This window comes from Protopterus annectens, chromosome 2.part1, assembly GCF_019279795.1.
Source record: "Protopterus annectens isolate FY-2018-M chromosome 2.part1, PAN1.0, whole genome shotgun sequence".
Classification (NCBI taxonomy): domain Eukaryota; kingdom Metazoa; phylum Chordata; order Ceratodontiformes; family Protopteridae; genus Protopterus; species Protopterus annectens.
This window is the reverse complement of record NC_056729.1, coordinates 1,103,274,096-1,103,289,636: the sequence shown is the minus strand read 5'-3', so window position 1 is coordinate 1,103,289,636 and position 15,541 is coordinate 1,103,274,096. Positions and strand designations below refer to the sequence as shown.

The 15,541-nt window shown below is 45.2% G+C and overlaps 1 protein-coding gene across 1 annotated transcript in view; it reads right to left on the bottom strand.

Annotated features, from left to right (window-relative positions):
* The window catches only part of CDC5L (cell division cycle 5 like), a 1,268,000-nt gene that overhangs the window by 614,550 nt on the left and 637,909 nt on the right, over positions 1-15,541 (bottom strand). The window lies entirely within an intron of this gene.

Here is a 15,541-nt window from a genome sequence, read left to right as displayed (position 1 = left end):
TGTAGAAGTGGCTGTTGCCCTGGTGGAATGTGGCCTAATGTTATTTGGGACTGATTTTCCATGCTGTGTGTAGCAGTAACGAATACAGTGTCCTATCCATTTGGATATAGTCTGCTTTGAGATAGCCTTGCCCTGTGATCCTGCAGCATATGCTACAAACAGTTGCTCAGTTTTCCTGAGAGCTTTTGTTTTGTCCAAGTAGAAGCGTAGCTGCCTGTGTATGTCCAAAGAATGCAGAAGTTTCTCCCCTTTATTCTAGGGGTTTGGATAAAAAGTTGGCAAATGGATTGTTTGGTTAAGAGCTACACTAGATACCACCTTTGGCATAAAGGTAGGGTTTGTCCTTAAAGAAACCCTGTCCTGATGAAAAATTATAAAAGGTTCCACTGCCATTAATGCCTGTAGCTCTGAGACTCTTCATGCTGAAGTTACTGCCAGGAGCAGAGCTGTTTTCCATGACAAAAATTTTAGATTGGCTGGATTGGCTGGCTCAAAAGGTGGCAGGGTCAGTTTTTCCAAAACGAAATTGAGGTCCCAAGTTGGTGTTGGTGCTCTCCAGGGCGGTCTTATGTTTTTAGCCCCTCTGAGGTACTGCTTTAGCAAGGGATGAGAGAATAAAGGAAGATCTGTGTTGTAATGTGTTGAAATGGCAGAGGCGTGGATCTTAATTGATGAGAAGGATAGACCTCTGTCCAGCATCTCAGTTAAGTATTGTAAAATCTGAGGAATGTTTGGAATAAGAGGGTCAAGGCTTTGAATCTCTTCCATTTTTCTGAGTAAGCTTTCCTGGTGCTAGGCCTCCTGGCCTCCAAAATGACATCCATAACCGCTTTAGAGAGAGATGTTGCCGGTTTGACTAATGAATCTGCCATGCAGCCAGGTTTAGGGTTTTGAGCTGGCCGTGCAGGATCGGATTGTTTTGTTGAGTCAGAAGGTGTGGAATTTGAGGCAAAATCCATGGTGGGCCTTGAGCTAAGTTCCTTAAGATAGAGTACCAGTGCTGGCGTGGCCAGTCTGGAGCAATCAGGATCATCTGTGGTTTCTCTTGTCTGGCTTTTAGGAGTACCTTTGAAAGGAAAGGCACTGGTGGGAAGGCATAAACGTTTAGGTTTATCCAGCTGAACAAAAGAGCATCCACTTTCCATGCTTGTTTGTGATAAGTCCTTGTGCAGAATTTTTGTAGTTGGCAATTCAGTGGGGAGGGAAAAAGATCCATGTCTGGGCATCCCCATTTTTGCGTTACCATGCTGAAGGTTTGTGGATTCAATTTCCATTCATGAGGGTCCATGATGTTTCTGCTTAGATAGTCTGCCAGAGTATTTTTCTTTCCTGGCAGGAATTGTGCTTGCAGGTGAACTTGATACGTTAGAGCTGTGTTCCACAAGTTCATGGCTTGCCTGCATAGGGAATAAGAATAAGTGCCCCCTTGCTTGTTTATGTACCACATTACTGTGGTGTTGTCTGTCTTTAATAATAATTGTCCTGGATGCAGAAGGTCCTTGAAAGCTGTTAGGACATTTTGAACAGCCAACATCTCTTTTTGATTGATGTGAAGATGCATCTGGTCTGTGGTCCACTTGCCCTGAATGCATTTTCCTGCCATGTGTGCTCCCCAGGCATAATCCGAAGCATCTGTTGTTAGAGTCTGCCTGGCTGTGGGTAGGGTAAAAGGCTGACCCTCGTTTAGGTGACATGCCTGTGCCCACCATCGAAACTCCTGTTGTAGGCAGGGAATCATTGGTATTACTGCTTCTAAACTGTGAGAGTGTTGAGTCCAAACACTTTTTAGGTACCATTGTAATTTCCTCATATGCAGTCTGGCATATGGTATTAGTAGTATGCAGGATGCCATGAATCCCAGGACCTGCAGAATTTTTCTTGCAGGGAGATGGGACTTTTTTGCCAGTAAGTGAAAATATTGAGTTAGTTGAACTTGTTTGTCTGGCGTGAGGTAAGCCATCTGGGCCATTGTATTTAAGCTGGCACCCAGGAATATAATCTGTTGTGAGGGCACTAGTTTTGCCTTCTTTTCATTTACTGTGTACCCTAGAGAAATTAGCAACCTTTTTACAAATGGCAGATGCTGTAGAAGAATGTCCTTTGTCTCTGCTTGAATGAGGCAGTCGTCCAGGTATCCGGACCCATCCGAAGGAGCATTGTCCGAAGGTCCTGCAACTGAAATATTCAAAGGCCTAGTTGGCTCCTCGTGGGAGTCCGTTTCGGCCATTGGTTCCGAAATGGCCGATGACAGGGGCTGCAAAAGCGCCTCACTGATGACGGCCAAACCTGAAGCTGGCTCTGCTTGTACAATATCGTCTGATTTGGACCTCGGAGGCCTGTCTTTATCCTTGCGTCGTTTGTGAACTCCGGTAGCCGAAAGCGTGTCCGACGACATTTTGTAATTAAAACGCCTACCGAAGTAATGAAATGCAAAATCGTACCTTCGTTTAATCGTACGGTGATTAAATCTAGCACAAAACCGACAACTAGCTACGTCGTGGTCAGGGCCTAAGCAAGGAATACAGTAAGAATGAAAATCCTTATGAGGTATTTGCTTCCCACATGAAATACAATTATTAACTTTTTCTGACATCGGACTGGAGCAAGAAAAGTTTCAACGGGTACTTAGCTTTGAGTAGGAGAAGAAAGTCTTCGGACTGAAGTGCTAGAAAAATTGTCAGGAGTCAGCCGACCGGCACTTGCGAACTGCTATCACCGCACGGCAAGAAAGACTGGAGAACATGGCGTCGGCTGCCAGCTTTGTACTCCTGGCGCTCTGACGTCAGGGAGCATGGCTGAGCAGCCGACGCCAGACCCAGACTTTGGGATTCTGGCTGACCGAGGACTGCCTGCCGGCAGGGGAGAACCCTACAGTCATGACTGCAACAGTGAAACACGATGGACATCTGAGGTATCTTCTGCAATTTTGTCTGATAGGGACATGCAAGTATGCCTCTTTGAGGTCCAGAGTAACAAGCCAAGCCTTCTTGCCCAGTATGGGTAGAAGCTGCTGTAATGTCAACATTTTGAATTTTGGAATATCCAGGTAAGTATTTAGAATTGAAAAGTCTAGTATGGGCCTCCAGGCCTTGTCCTTTCTGGGGACCAGGAAGAGTCTTGAGTAGAATCCTTGTCCTTGTTCCTGTTGTGGTACTTTTTGAATAGCTCTCATGTCCATGAGGGCTGAAATTTGTTTTTGTGCCTCTGCCCATTGATTTTGTGGCAGGTCAGGCATTCCTTTTAGCCTTGGTAAAGGATGAAAGTGGAACCTATATCCTTGAGACACAATATCCAGAACCCATTTGTCTTGGGTGATTGTTTGCCAGTTTTGAGAAAAAAGTGCTAGTTTTGCCCCCAAGGGGGCTTCCAAAAGGGAAGTGCTTGGCGTACAAAGGGGAACGTCATTGTGACTGTTTCCTGTAAGGTTGAGACTTGTCCTCACCTCCTTTTGGGGTTGAGGTGCCCCACTGTCATTGTCTGTTTGAGCCTTGAGGTTGAGATCTGCCTCTTGGGTGTCTGTATCTGCCTCTCTATGGCCTGTCTGACACTGGAAAGGACCAATTCTTTGTTGGCCAATTTCTGCTAAATCCAGGTGGCTGTACCTGTAAGAAATCCTTGACTGTTTGCATAGATTTAGCTGTATCCTCCATTTTCTTTAACACCTCTTCTGCCTTAACAACAAACAAGGTATCATGCTGTAAAGGAGCATCCAATAATTTTGCCTTAACATGATCAGGTAAACTCTGTTCTTTTAACCAAGCATGCCTTCGAATCACAGAACCTGTAACTGCGGCTCTACAAGAGGCCTCTAAAGAATCAAAACCACATTGCAGAGTATGTTTTCCCACCTGTTCAACTGCATGCAATAAATCCTGCATTTCTTTACAATCAGGAGCTTCTGAGCTTGCAAGCTTTTTCTGTTTTAACTGAGCCATTAAATATTGCTGGTACTTAAGCATGTGAAACTGGCAATTTAAAGCTCTTACAGCTAAAGTTGCAGAAGTGTATACTTTCTTCCCCCATCTATCCAAAGCTCTGGAATCTCTGTCAGACGGTACTGGATTTTTAGCAATGGAAGCCTTAACCCCTTTTGGACCTTGGGAAATAGTTTCTGGATCAGCAGAAGGGTTTTGATAAAGATACTTGTGAGAGTCAGGGACTCTGTAATACCTATCTGGCTTGGCTGGTGCAGGAGGCAAGGAATCGGGAGATAAGCTGGATTCAGAGAACACATCATCCACAATATCTAGCACAGGCAGAATAGCCAAGGGCCTGTGCTGAGGCAATAAAAGGAAATCCCTGAGCCTTTTCTTGGATTCTGAGTAATCCTGACTTTCCCAATGGAAATGCTCCCTCATGGTATGTAAAGTTCCCCAAAAGAATAATCCTCAGGAGGAGAGGCTGAAGGGATAGATTCTTCAGCATCGGTGTCCTCATAGGGGGGTAGAGAGTATCCCTGGTCTGAAGAGGAATCAGAGGAAATGGAAACCTGATCAGAGGAATCATAGTCTGTATCCTGCCAAGGCCTTTTCTCAGGAGGGGGATGGGAACCCCTGATTAGAGTAATGAGGTCTTCGGCCATTTTAAGCATCTGTTTCTTAGGCATGGAGGACTGTCCAGGAGAATGCTGTACTTGTTTCTTTGTCTTTAATGGTACTTTTGTCTTCGCTGTTGTTTTAATGGTAAGTTGTGAAGGTCTGGAAACACCCTCAGAAGCCGATGCGTGCTCAGCGGCTCTGGACCCATCTGAGGGATTAGTTTCCGTAGACCCAATACCTTGAGTTTCCAGAGGCCTAGTTGTCTCCACGTGGGAGTCGGAGGCGGCCTGTGGCTCTGAGGTAGCGGGTGTCAGGGGCTGCGAAAGCGCCTCACTGAGAACCGGCGACTGGCCTAGAAGAGGTTTCGTCGGTTTTGGACCTCGGATGCCTGTCTTTATCCTTGTCCTTGTGTTTTTACAGAATTGCGGTCGTCGGTTGATCCGACAGCATAGTATAATTGAACCTTCAGCCAAAGTAGTGCAAAGCAAAATCAAAACATCTTTTTATAGTGCGTTTGTTAAATCTAGCACAAAACCGACAACTAGTGACGTCATGATCAGGGCCTGGGCATGGAATACAATAAGAGTGGAAGTCCTTATGAGGTATTTGCTTCCCACAAGAAATACAATTATTAACTTTTTCTGACATCGGTCTGAGGCAAGAAAAAAGTTTCCCCAATGGGGTACTTAGCTTTATTGAAGACTTTGGATCTGAAATTCGACTTCGAAAATCTCAGGAGTCCACCTACTGGCACTTGCGAACTGCTTCTGCTTCGGGCACCGCGCGGCAAGAAAGACTGAAGAAAATGACGTCGGATGCATCTTATATACCCCTGGCGCACTGACGTCAGGGAAGAAGCGAAAGCAACCGACGCCGGACCAAGACTTTGGAACTCTGGCCGACTGCGGGACCGCCTGATGGCAGGATAACCCAAGTGTAATGGCTGCAGCAGTGTAACACGATGAACATCTGCAGTGGCAAAGCCTGCTCTGGATTTAGAGTAGAGAGGTAAGTGGTAGTGTTTGGTAAAAGTGTGCACTGAACTCCAAGTTGCAGCCTCTAAAATGTCTTTGGTTGGTACTCCTTGGAGGAAGGCTGCTGAAGTGGCTGCTGCTCTGGTTGAGTGTGGCCAAATGTCCTTAGACACTGATTTGCCATGTTGTGAAATAGCATAAAAGAATGCAGTGGCCTATCCATTTTGAAATAGTCTGCTTTGAGATAGCCTTTCCTTGTGACACTGCAGCATATGCTACTAAGAGTTGTTCAGTCTTTCTGAAAGCTTTAGTTCTGTCCAAGTAGAAGCGTAGCTATCTGTGTATGTCCAAAGAATGCAGGAGTCTCTCACCCTTATTCTGTGGGTTTGGATAAAAGGTAGGCAAATGAATGGTTTGGTTAAGGGCCACACTCGACATTACCTTAGGCATAAATGTCGGGTTCGTCCTCAGAGAAACCCTGTCTGGATGGAAAATGATAAAAGGTTCCACAGCCATGAGTGCCTGTAACTCTGAGACTCGTCTCGCAGAGGTTATTGCTAAGAGCAGAGCTGTTTTCCAAGATAAGAACTTTATTTCAGCTGTATTGGCTGGCTCAAAAGGCAGCAGTGTGAGTTTTTCCAAAACATAATTGAGGTCCCATGCAGGTATTGGTGCTCTCCTTGGAGGTCTTATGTTTTTGGCCCCTCTGAGGTACTGTCTTAGCAATGGATGTGAAAAAATTGGTGGTTCCATATTGTAATGAGCTGAAATGGCAGAGCCATGGATTTTAATTGATGAAAAGGATAGGCCTTTGTCCAGCATCTCAGTTAGGAATTGTAAAATCTGAGGAATATTTGGTACAAATGTGTCAATTCCTTGTGCCTGGTTCCAAGCACAGAATCCTTTCCATTTTTCTGCATAAGATTTTCTGGTACTCGGCCTCCTGGCCTCCAAAATAACATCCATCACTGCTTTAGAGAGAGGTGTGTTCTGAATGGCTATATTATCCGCCATGCTGCCAGATTTAGGGTTCTGAGTTGGCTGTGCAGGATCTGATTGTTTCATTGGGTCAGTAAATGAGGAATTAGAGGCAATGTCCAGGCTGGGCCTTGAGACAAGCTTTTTAGGATTGGGTACCAGTGCTGGCGGGGCCAGTCTGGAGCAATCAGAATCACTTTTGGCTTCTCCTGTCTGACCTTTAAAAGTACCTTGGGGAGGAGAAGCAGAGGAGGAAAGGCATATACTGTTAGTGTTTTCCAGCTGAATGATAGAGCATCCACTTTCCATGCTTGCTTGTGATAATTCCTTATGCAGAATCTCTGTAGTTGGCAGCTGTGAGGGGAGGCAAATAGATCTATGTCTGGGCATCCCCATTTCTTTATTATCATGCTGAAAACTTGTGGATCCAGTTTCCACTCGTGGGGATCCGTGCGGTTTCTGCTTAGTTTGTCTGCCAGAGTATTTTTCTTTCCTGGAAGGAATTGTGCTTGCAGGTGTACTTGATAAGTCAATGCAGTGTCCCACAAATAAATGGCTTGTCTGCAGAGAGGGTAGGAATGAGTGCCTCCCTGTTTGTTTATGTAACACAAGACTGTAGTACTGTCCGTCCTTATCAATAGTTGTCCTGGATGGATTAGATCCTTGAAAGCTGTCAGGGCATTCTGAACAGCTAGCATCTCTTTTTGATTGATATGAAGATGCCTTTGGCTTGTGGGCCATGTGCCCTGAATACATTTTCCTGCCATGTGGGCACCCCAGGCATAATCTGAAGCATCTGTTGTTACTGACTGCCTGGCTGTGGGTAGGGTGAATGGCTGTCCCTTGTTGTGGTGACAGGCCTGTGCCCACCATCGAAACTCCTGTTGCAGGCAAGGAATTAGGGTAATTAATGTTTCCAGGCTGTGACAATGTTGAGTCCAAACACTTTTTAGATACCATTGCAGTTTCCTCATATGCAGTCTGGCATATGGAATTAGCAGAAAGCAGGATGCCATGAAGCCCAAAGCCTGCAGAATTTTTCTTGCAGATAAAGTACAGTTTTGTACCTACCATAAATGTAGATGTTCGAGTGTTCACCCTGCTGCAGTCATCACACATGGGTTATCCTGCCGTCAGGCGGTCCCGCAGTCGGCCCGAATTCCAAAGTCTTGGTCTGGCGTCGGTTGCTGTCGCCTCTTCCCTAACGTCAGTGCGCAATATATATATATATATATATATATATATATATATATTGATATTGATATAGATATATATATATATATATATACACATATGGCTATATAAAAATAAAACAAAACCCTTAGGTACAAGCAAATACACCACAGAGGTAGAATAGGGTGAAGTGGTAGAGATAAGTTCAGCTAGTTCAGAGGGGATGGAGGGAGAGTAACCTGGACTGCAGCAGGGCGAACACTCGAACATCTACATTTATGGTAGGTACAAAACTGTACTATGTTCATCGTGTTACCCTGCTGCAGTCATCACACTTGGGTTGAATCCCAAAGCTAAGGAGGGGAGGTAGAGTCAAACAGGGTTAGAAGAAGCTAGTAGGCCCTGCAAAACTGCAGTGGCAAAACCAGCTCTAGTCTTAGAGTAAAGAGGTAAGTGATCGTGTTTGGAGAAGGTGTGCACTGAACTCCAAGTAGCAGCTTCCAGAATATCCTTGGTTGGCACTCCCCTGAGAAAGGCTGCTGATGCTAGCTGTAGCCCTGGTGGAGTGGGACCTAATGTTAGCAGGTACTGGTTTCCCATGATGTGTGTAGTAGAAACGTATGCAATGTCCTATCCATTTAGAAATGGTCTGTTGGCTACAAAGAGCTGGTCAGTTTTTCTGAAAGCCTTAGTTTTATCCAAGTAGTAACGTAATTGCCTGTGAATGTCCAAAGAGTGCAGGAGTCTTTCTCCTTTGTTCTGGGGATTTGGGAAGAAGGTGGGCAAGTGAATGGTTTGGTTTAGGGCCACACTGGATACCACCTTTGGCATAAAGGAAGGATTAGTTCGAAGAGAAACTCTGTCTTGATGAAAAATGAGGAAAGGTTCCACTGCCATTAGTGCCTGTAGCTCTGAGACTCTTCTAGCTGAGGTTATTGCTAGTAGTAGGGCAATTTTCCAAGAAAGAAATTTTAAATCTGTTGAAAAAGCTGGATCAAAGGGCAGCAGTGTAAGCTTTTCCAAGACAAAGTTGAGATCCCAAGTAGGTGTTGGAGATCTCCTTGGAGGTCTTAAGCTCTTAGCCCCTCTGAGGTACTGTCTTAGGAGTGGATGTGAAAATAAAGGAGGATCCGTGCTGAAATTGCTGAGGTGTGGATCTTAATAGATGAAAAGGAAAGTCCTTTGTGTAACATCTCAGTTAAATATTGTAGAATCTGAGGAATGCTCGGCTCCAGGGGATTTAGGCCTTTAGTCTGGTTCCAGGCGCAAAATCTTTTCCATTTGTCTGAGTAGGCTTTCCTGGTGCTGGGCCTCCTGGCCTCCAGAATGACATCCATAACAGCTTTGGATAAAGGTGTTGGCTGGTTGGTTAGGTAATTTGTCATGCAGCCAGGTTTAAAGTCTTGAGCTGGCTGTGTAGAATCAGATTGTCTCGCTGGGTGAGCAGGTGAGGAATTTGTGGCAAAATCCATGGTGGACCCTGGGCCATGTTCCTTAAAATTGGATACCAATGTTGGCGTGGCCAGTCTAGTGCAACGAGAATCATTTGTGGCCTCTCTAATCTGACTTTCAGCAGTACCTTTGCTAGAAGAGGCAGTGGAGGGTAGGCATACACTGTTAAATGTTTTCCAACTGAATGAGAGGGTGCCCACTTTCCAAGCTAGTGGATGGAAGGTCCTTGTGCAAAATTTTTGAAGCTGGTGGTTGTGGGGTCTTGCAAACAGATCTATGTCTGGGTGTCCCCATTTTTGAGCTATCATTGCAAATACTTGTGGATCTAGTTTCCATTCGTGTGGATCCATGATGTTTCTGCTTAGGTCGTCTGCCAATGTGTTTTTCTTTCCTGGCAGGAATTGTGCTTGTAATTGAACCTGGTAAGACAGTGCAGTGTTCCACAAGGTCATTGCTTGCCTGCATAGAGGGTGGGAATGTGTGCCCCCTTGCTTGTTTATGTACCACATTACTGTGGTGTTGTCTGTCCTTATTAGTAGTTGTCCTGGGTGTAGAAGGTCCTTGAAAGCTGTTAGGGCATTCTGTACTGCTAGCATTTCTTTTTGATTGATATGCAGGTGTCTCTGATCTGTTGTCCATTTGCCCTGAATGCACTGTCCTGCCATGTGTGCTCCCCCAGGCATAGTCCAATGCATCTGTTGTCATAGTTTGCCAGGCTGTGGGTAAGGTGAAAGGCTGACCCTTGTTGAGGTGACATGCCTGTGCCCACCATAGAAACTCCTGTTGAAGGCAGGGAATGAGTGGAATCATTGTTTCCAAGCTATGGCTGTGCTGAGTCCATACACTTTTCAGGTACCATTGTAATTTCCTCCTATGCAGTTTTGCAAATGGTATTAGTAGAATGCAAGATGCCATGAATCCCAAGGCCTGCAGAATTTTTCTTGCAGGGAGTTGGGTCTTTGTTGCCATTATTTTGAAATATTGAAACAGCTGTCGTTGTTTGTCTGGCGTGAGATAAGCCATCTGGGCCGTTGTATTCAAGCTGGCACCCAGGAATATTATGTTTTGTGAGGGCACTAGTTTTGATTTCTTTTCATTTACTGTGTACCCTAGGCAACTTAGCAGCTGTTTGACAAATGCCAGATGCTGTAAAAGAATGTCCTTGCTTTCTGCTTGAATAAGACAGTCATCCAGGTATGGGTATATTTGAATTGCTCTTTGTCTGCAGTATGCAATTACTGGTGCCAGGCATTTTGTGAAGACCCTGGGCGCAGTAGATAAGCCAAAGGGCAGTGCAGAGAATTGATAATACTTTGAACCTGCAATGAAGCGGAGGTATCTTCTGCAATTTTGTCTGATAGGGACATGCAGGTATGCCTCCTTGAGGTCCAAAGTGACTAGCCAAGCATTCTTGCCCAGCATGGGAAGAAGCTGCTGTAGTGTTAGCATCTTGAATTTTGGCACTTGCAGATAGGTGTTCAGAATTGAAAGATCCAGAATGGGTCTCCGTGCTTTGTCCTTTCTTGGAACTAGGAAGAGTCTTGAGTAAAATCCTTGTCCTTGCTCCTGTGTAGGTACCTGCTGAATGGCTCTCATGTTCATGAGAGCTGTAATTTGTTTTTGTGCCTCTGCCCATTGATTTGGTGGCAGGTTTGGCATTCCTTTGATCCTTGGTAAGGTATGAAAGTGGAATCTGTATCCTTGAGAGACAATGTTTAGAACCCATTTGTCTTTTGTGATGATGTGCCAGTTGTCTGCAAAAAATGCTAGTTTTCCTCCCAAGGGTGTTGCCAGGAGAGATTTGATTGGTAGTTTGAGGATAGAGTCATTGTGTCTGCCTTCTGCTAGCTTGGGGCCTGTCTTCTCCTCCTTTCTGGGTAGCAGAACCCCATTGGCGAGGTTTGTAAGGGCCCTGTGACTTACCTCTGCCCCTTGGGCGTCTGTATTTGCCCCTCTGTGATCTGTCTGAAGCTGGAAAGGACCAGTTTTTTGTTGGCCAATTTCTGCTGAAGTGAGGGGGTTGTACCTGCAAGAAATCCTTGACCGTTTGCATAGATTTAGCCTTATCCTCCATTTTCTTTAAAACCTCTTCTGCTTTGACACCAAATAATACATCTTGTTGTAAAGGTGCATCTAATAATTTTGCTTTAACATGGTCAGGGAGGGTTTGCTCTTTTAACCAAGCATGTCTACGAATGACAGAGCCAGTAACAGCTGCTCTACAGGAAGCTTCCAATGAATCAAATCCGTATTGTAAAGTATGCTTGCCCACCTGTTCAGCTGCATGCAACAGATCCTGTATTTCCTTGAATTCAGACTGTTCTGAATGTGTGCTCATTTTTTTGTTTTAACTGAGACATCAGGAATTGTTGATATTTCAACATGTGAAACTGGCAATTTAATGCTGTCATAGCCAGAGTTGCAGAGATGTATATTTTCTTTCTCCATCTATCTAGGGCTCTGGAATCTCTTTCAGAGGGCACAGGATTTTTAGCCATAGAAGCTTTTGCTCCCTTAGGACCCTGGGATATGGTTTCTGGGTCAGCTATAGGGCTTTTATAAAGGAATTTGTGTGAGTCAGGTACTCTGTAGTATCTGTCTGGTTTGGCTGGAGCAGGAGGTAGAAAGTCTGGATTTAAACTAGACTCAAAGTAGACATCATCCACAATATCTAAAACAGGAGGGATAGCAAGAGGTCTGTGGTGGGGTAATAAAAGGAACTCTCAGAGCCTTTTCTTAGAATCTGAGTAATCCTGGCCTTCCCAGTGGAAATGTTCCCTCATGGTATGTAATGTTTCCCCAAAAGGAGTAGTCTTCAGGGGGAGATGCTGAGGGAATAGAGTCTTCAGCATCAGAATCCTCATAGGGTGGTAAAGTGTGATCCTGCTCCTCAGAAGAATCTGAGGAGAGAGAAACCTGGTCAGAGGATGCATAATCCTCCTCTTGTCTTGGTCTTTTATCAGGAGGGGGATGGGAACCCCTGATAAGGGTAATTAAATCTTCCGCCATCTTAAACATCTGTTTCTTAGGTATGGGGCCTTGACCTGTAGACTGATGAACAGTTTTCTTAGGTTTTAAAGGAGTTTTAAGCTTAGCATAAGATTTAATGGTGAGTGTAGTCGGTCTGAAGACACCTACTGCAACCGAAGTGCACCAGTGTCTAATTCTGTTCCGGTGTCGGTAGATGGCTGCGTCGGCCTAGTAGACTCTGCTTGGGAGTCGGCAGCTGTCTGGGGTTCCAGCTCTGCGGTCATCAGGGGCTGCGTAGGTGCCTCACTGAAAACCAGAGAACCGGCGACAAGCCCAGCTGAGGCCTCGAGGTCTGGCTTATTCCTAGGCTGCCTGTCCTTATCCTTGCGTTTTTTATGAATTGCGGTCGTTGGCTGCTCCGACGGCATGATATAATTAAATTTCCTACCAAAGTAATGCCGTGCGAAGTCAAAACGGCATTTGATAGTGTGTTTATTAAACCTAGCGCAAAACCGACAACCTGTGACGTCGTGGTGTGGGCCTAGGCAAGGAATACAATAGGAATGGAAGTCCTTATGAGGTATTTGCTTCCCAGAAGAAATGCAATTGTTAACTTTTTCTGACATCGGACTGAGGCAAGAAAATGTTCCCCAACGGGGTACTTAGCTTTATTGAAGACTTCAGACTGAAATTCAAATCGAAAATCTCAGGTGTCGGCCGACCGGCACTTGCGAACTGCTTCTGCTTCAGGCACCACGCGGCAAGAAAGACTGAAGAAAATGGCGTTGGATGCCTCTTATATACCCCTGGCGCACTGACGTCAGGGAAGAAGCGACAGCAACCGATGCCGGACCAAGACTTTGGAATTCGGGCCGACTGCAGGACTGCCTGACGGCAGGATAACCCAAGTGTGATGACTGCAGCAGGGTAACACGATGAACATCTGGGTCTTTGTTGTCAACATTTTGAAGTAAGAAGTCAGTTGCATTTGTTGAGATAAGCCATCTGGGCAGTTGTATTTAAGCTTGCACCCAGGAATATTATCTCTTGAGAGGGTACTAGCTTTGATTTCTTTTGTTTACTGTGTACCCTAGGCAAATTAGTAATCTTTTTACAAACACCAGATGCTTTAGTAGAATGTCCTTGTTCTCTGCTTGAATAAGGCAATCGTCCAAGTAAGGATATATTTGAATTCCTCTTTGTCTGCAAAATGCAATTACTGGTGCCAGGCATTTTGTGAAGACCCTGGGCGCAGTAGATAAGCCAAAGGGCAGTGCAGAGAATTGGTAGTGCATTGAGCCAGCTATGAATCTGAGGTATCTTCTGCAAGATTGTCTGATTGGAATATGCAGGTATGCCTCTTTTAGGTCCAAAGTTACAAGCCAAGCCTTCTTGCCTAGCATGGGCAGAAGCTGCTGCAGAGTCAACATTTTGAATTTTGGAACGTCCAGAAATATATTTGAGTAGACAGATCCAGTATTGGTCTCCAGGCTTCGTCTTTTCTGGGTACCAAAAAAAGTCTTGAGTAAAATCCTTGTCCCTGCTCTTGCTGTGGTACTTGCTGAATGGCCCTCATGTCCATGAGGGATGAAACTTGTTTTTGTGCCTCTGCCCGTTGATTGTGTGGCAGGTCTGGCATACCTTTTGCCCTTGGCAGGGTGTGAAAGTGGAACCTGTAGCCCTGGGACACTAAATTTAAGACCCATTTGTCCTGGGTGATCATGTGCTAATTTTGAGAAAAAAGTGCTAGTTTTCCCCCTAAGGGGGCTGCCAAAAGATAAGTGCTTGGTGCTGGCAGAGGAAAGTCATTGGGACTGTTTCCTGTATGGCTCTGATTTGTCTTCTCCGCTTTTGGAGGTAGAAGCGCCCCACTGTTTAGGCCTGTATGAGCCCTGGGGATGGGATCTGCCTCTGGGGCGTCTGTATCTGCCTCTTTGTGGCCTGTCTGAAACTGGAAAGGACCAATTATTTGCATGCCAGTTCCTGCTAAATCTGGGTGGCTGTACCTGTAAGAAATCCTTTACTGTTTGCATAGATTTTGCTTTGTCCTCCATTTTCTTCAACACCTCCTCTGCTTTAACACCAAATAAGGTATCATGCTGTAATGGAGCATCTAATAATTTTGCTTTAACATGATCAGGCAGATTCTGTTCCTTTAACCAAGCATGCCTCCTAATGACAGAACCCGTAACTGCAGACCTGCAAGAGGCCTCCAGAGAATCAAAACCACATTGCAATGTATGCTTTCCCACTTGTTCAGTTGCATGCAATAAATCCTGTATTTCCTTATTTTCTGCACAATCAGAATTTGACAATATTTTCTGTTTTAGCAGTGACATTAATATTGCTGATATTTAAGCATATGAAACTGACAATTTAAACCTTTTTTCCCCGTCTGTCTAGTGCCCTTGAATCTCTATCAGAGGGGATAGGATGCAGTAGAAGCCTTGACCCATTTGGGACCCTGAGAAATAGTTTCTGGGTCAGCAGCAGGGTTTTTATAAAGGAACTTATGTGAATCTGGAACCCTGTAGTATCTGTCTGGTTTAACAGGGGCAGGAGGCAAGGAGTCAGGAGAAAGGCCAAACTCTGAAAATACATCATCTACAATGTCTAACACAGGAGGAATAGCCAAAGGCCTGTGCTGAGGGAGTAAAAGAAAATCTCTAAGCCTTTTCTTAGATTCTGAGTAGTCTTGGCTCTCCCAGTGGAAGTGCTCCCTCATGGTATGCAGGGTTTCCCCAAAAGAATAATCCTCAGGTGGTGAGGCTGAAGGGATAGATTCTTCAGCATCAGAATCCTCGCAAGGAGGAAGAGAGTATTCCTGTTCAGAAGAGGAGTCAGAGGAAATGGAAACGTGATCTGAAGATTCATATTCTGTCTCTTGCCTAGGCCTCTTGTCAGGAGAGGGCTGGGAACTCCTGATCAAGGTAATTAGGTCTTCGGCCATTTTGAGCATCTGTTTTTCAGGCATGACAGTCTGTCCAGGAGAATTCTGTACTTGTTTCTTTGTCTTTAGAATTGCTTTAGTCTTTGCTTTGGAAGCTGAAGTAGGCTTTACATATAACTGTGCAGGTCTGAAAACACCCTCAGAAGCCGATGCCTGCTCAGCGGCTCCGGACCCACCTGAGGGAATAGTTTCCGAGTGTCCAATACATTGAGTATCCAGAGGCCTAGCTGGCTCCACGTGGGAGTCATCAGCGGCCTGTGGCTCTGAGGTAGCGGGCGTCAGGGGCTGTGAAAGCGCCTCACTGAGAACCGGTGAACCGGCGACTGGCTTAGCGGAAGCCTCGTCGTCGGTTTTGGACCTCGGATGCCTGTCCTTTTCTTTTTCCTTGCGCTTTTTATATACTCCGATCGTCGGCTGTTCCGATGGCATTATATAATTGAATCTTCGGCCAAAGTAATGAAAGGCAAAATCGTACCGACGCTTAATAGTGTGTTGGTTAAATCTAG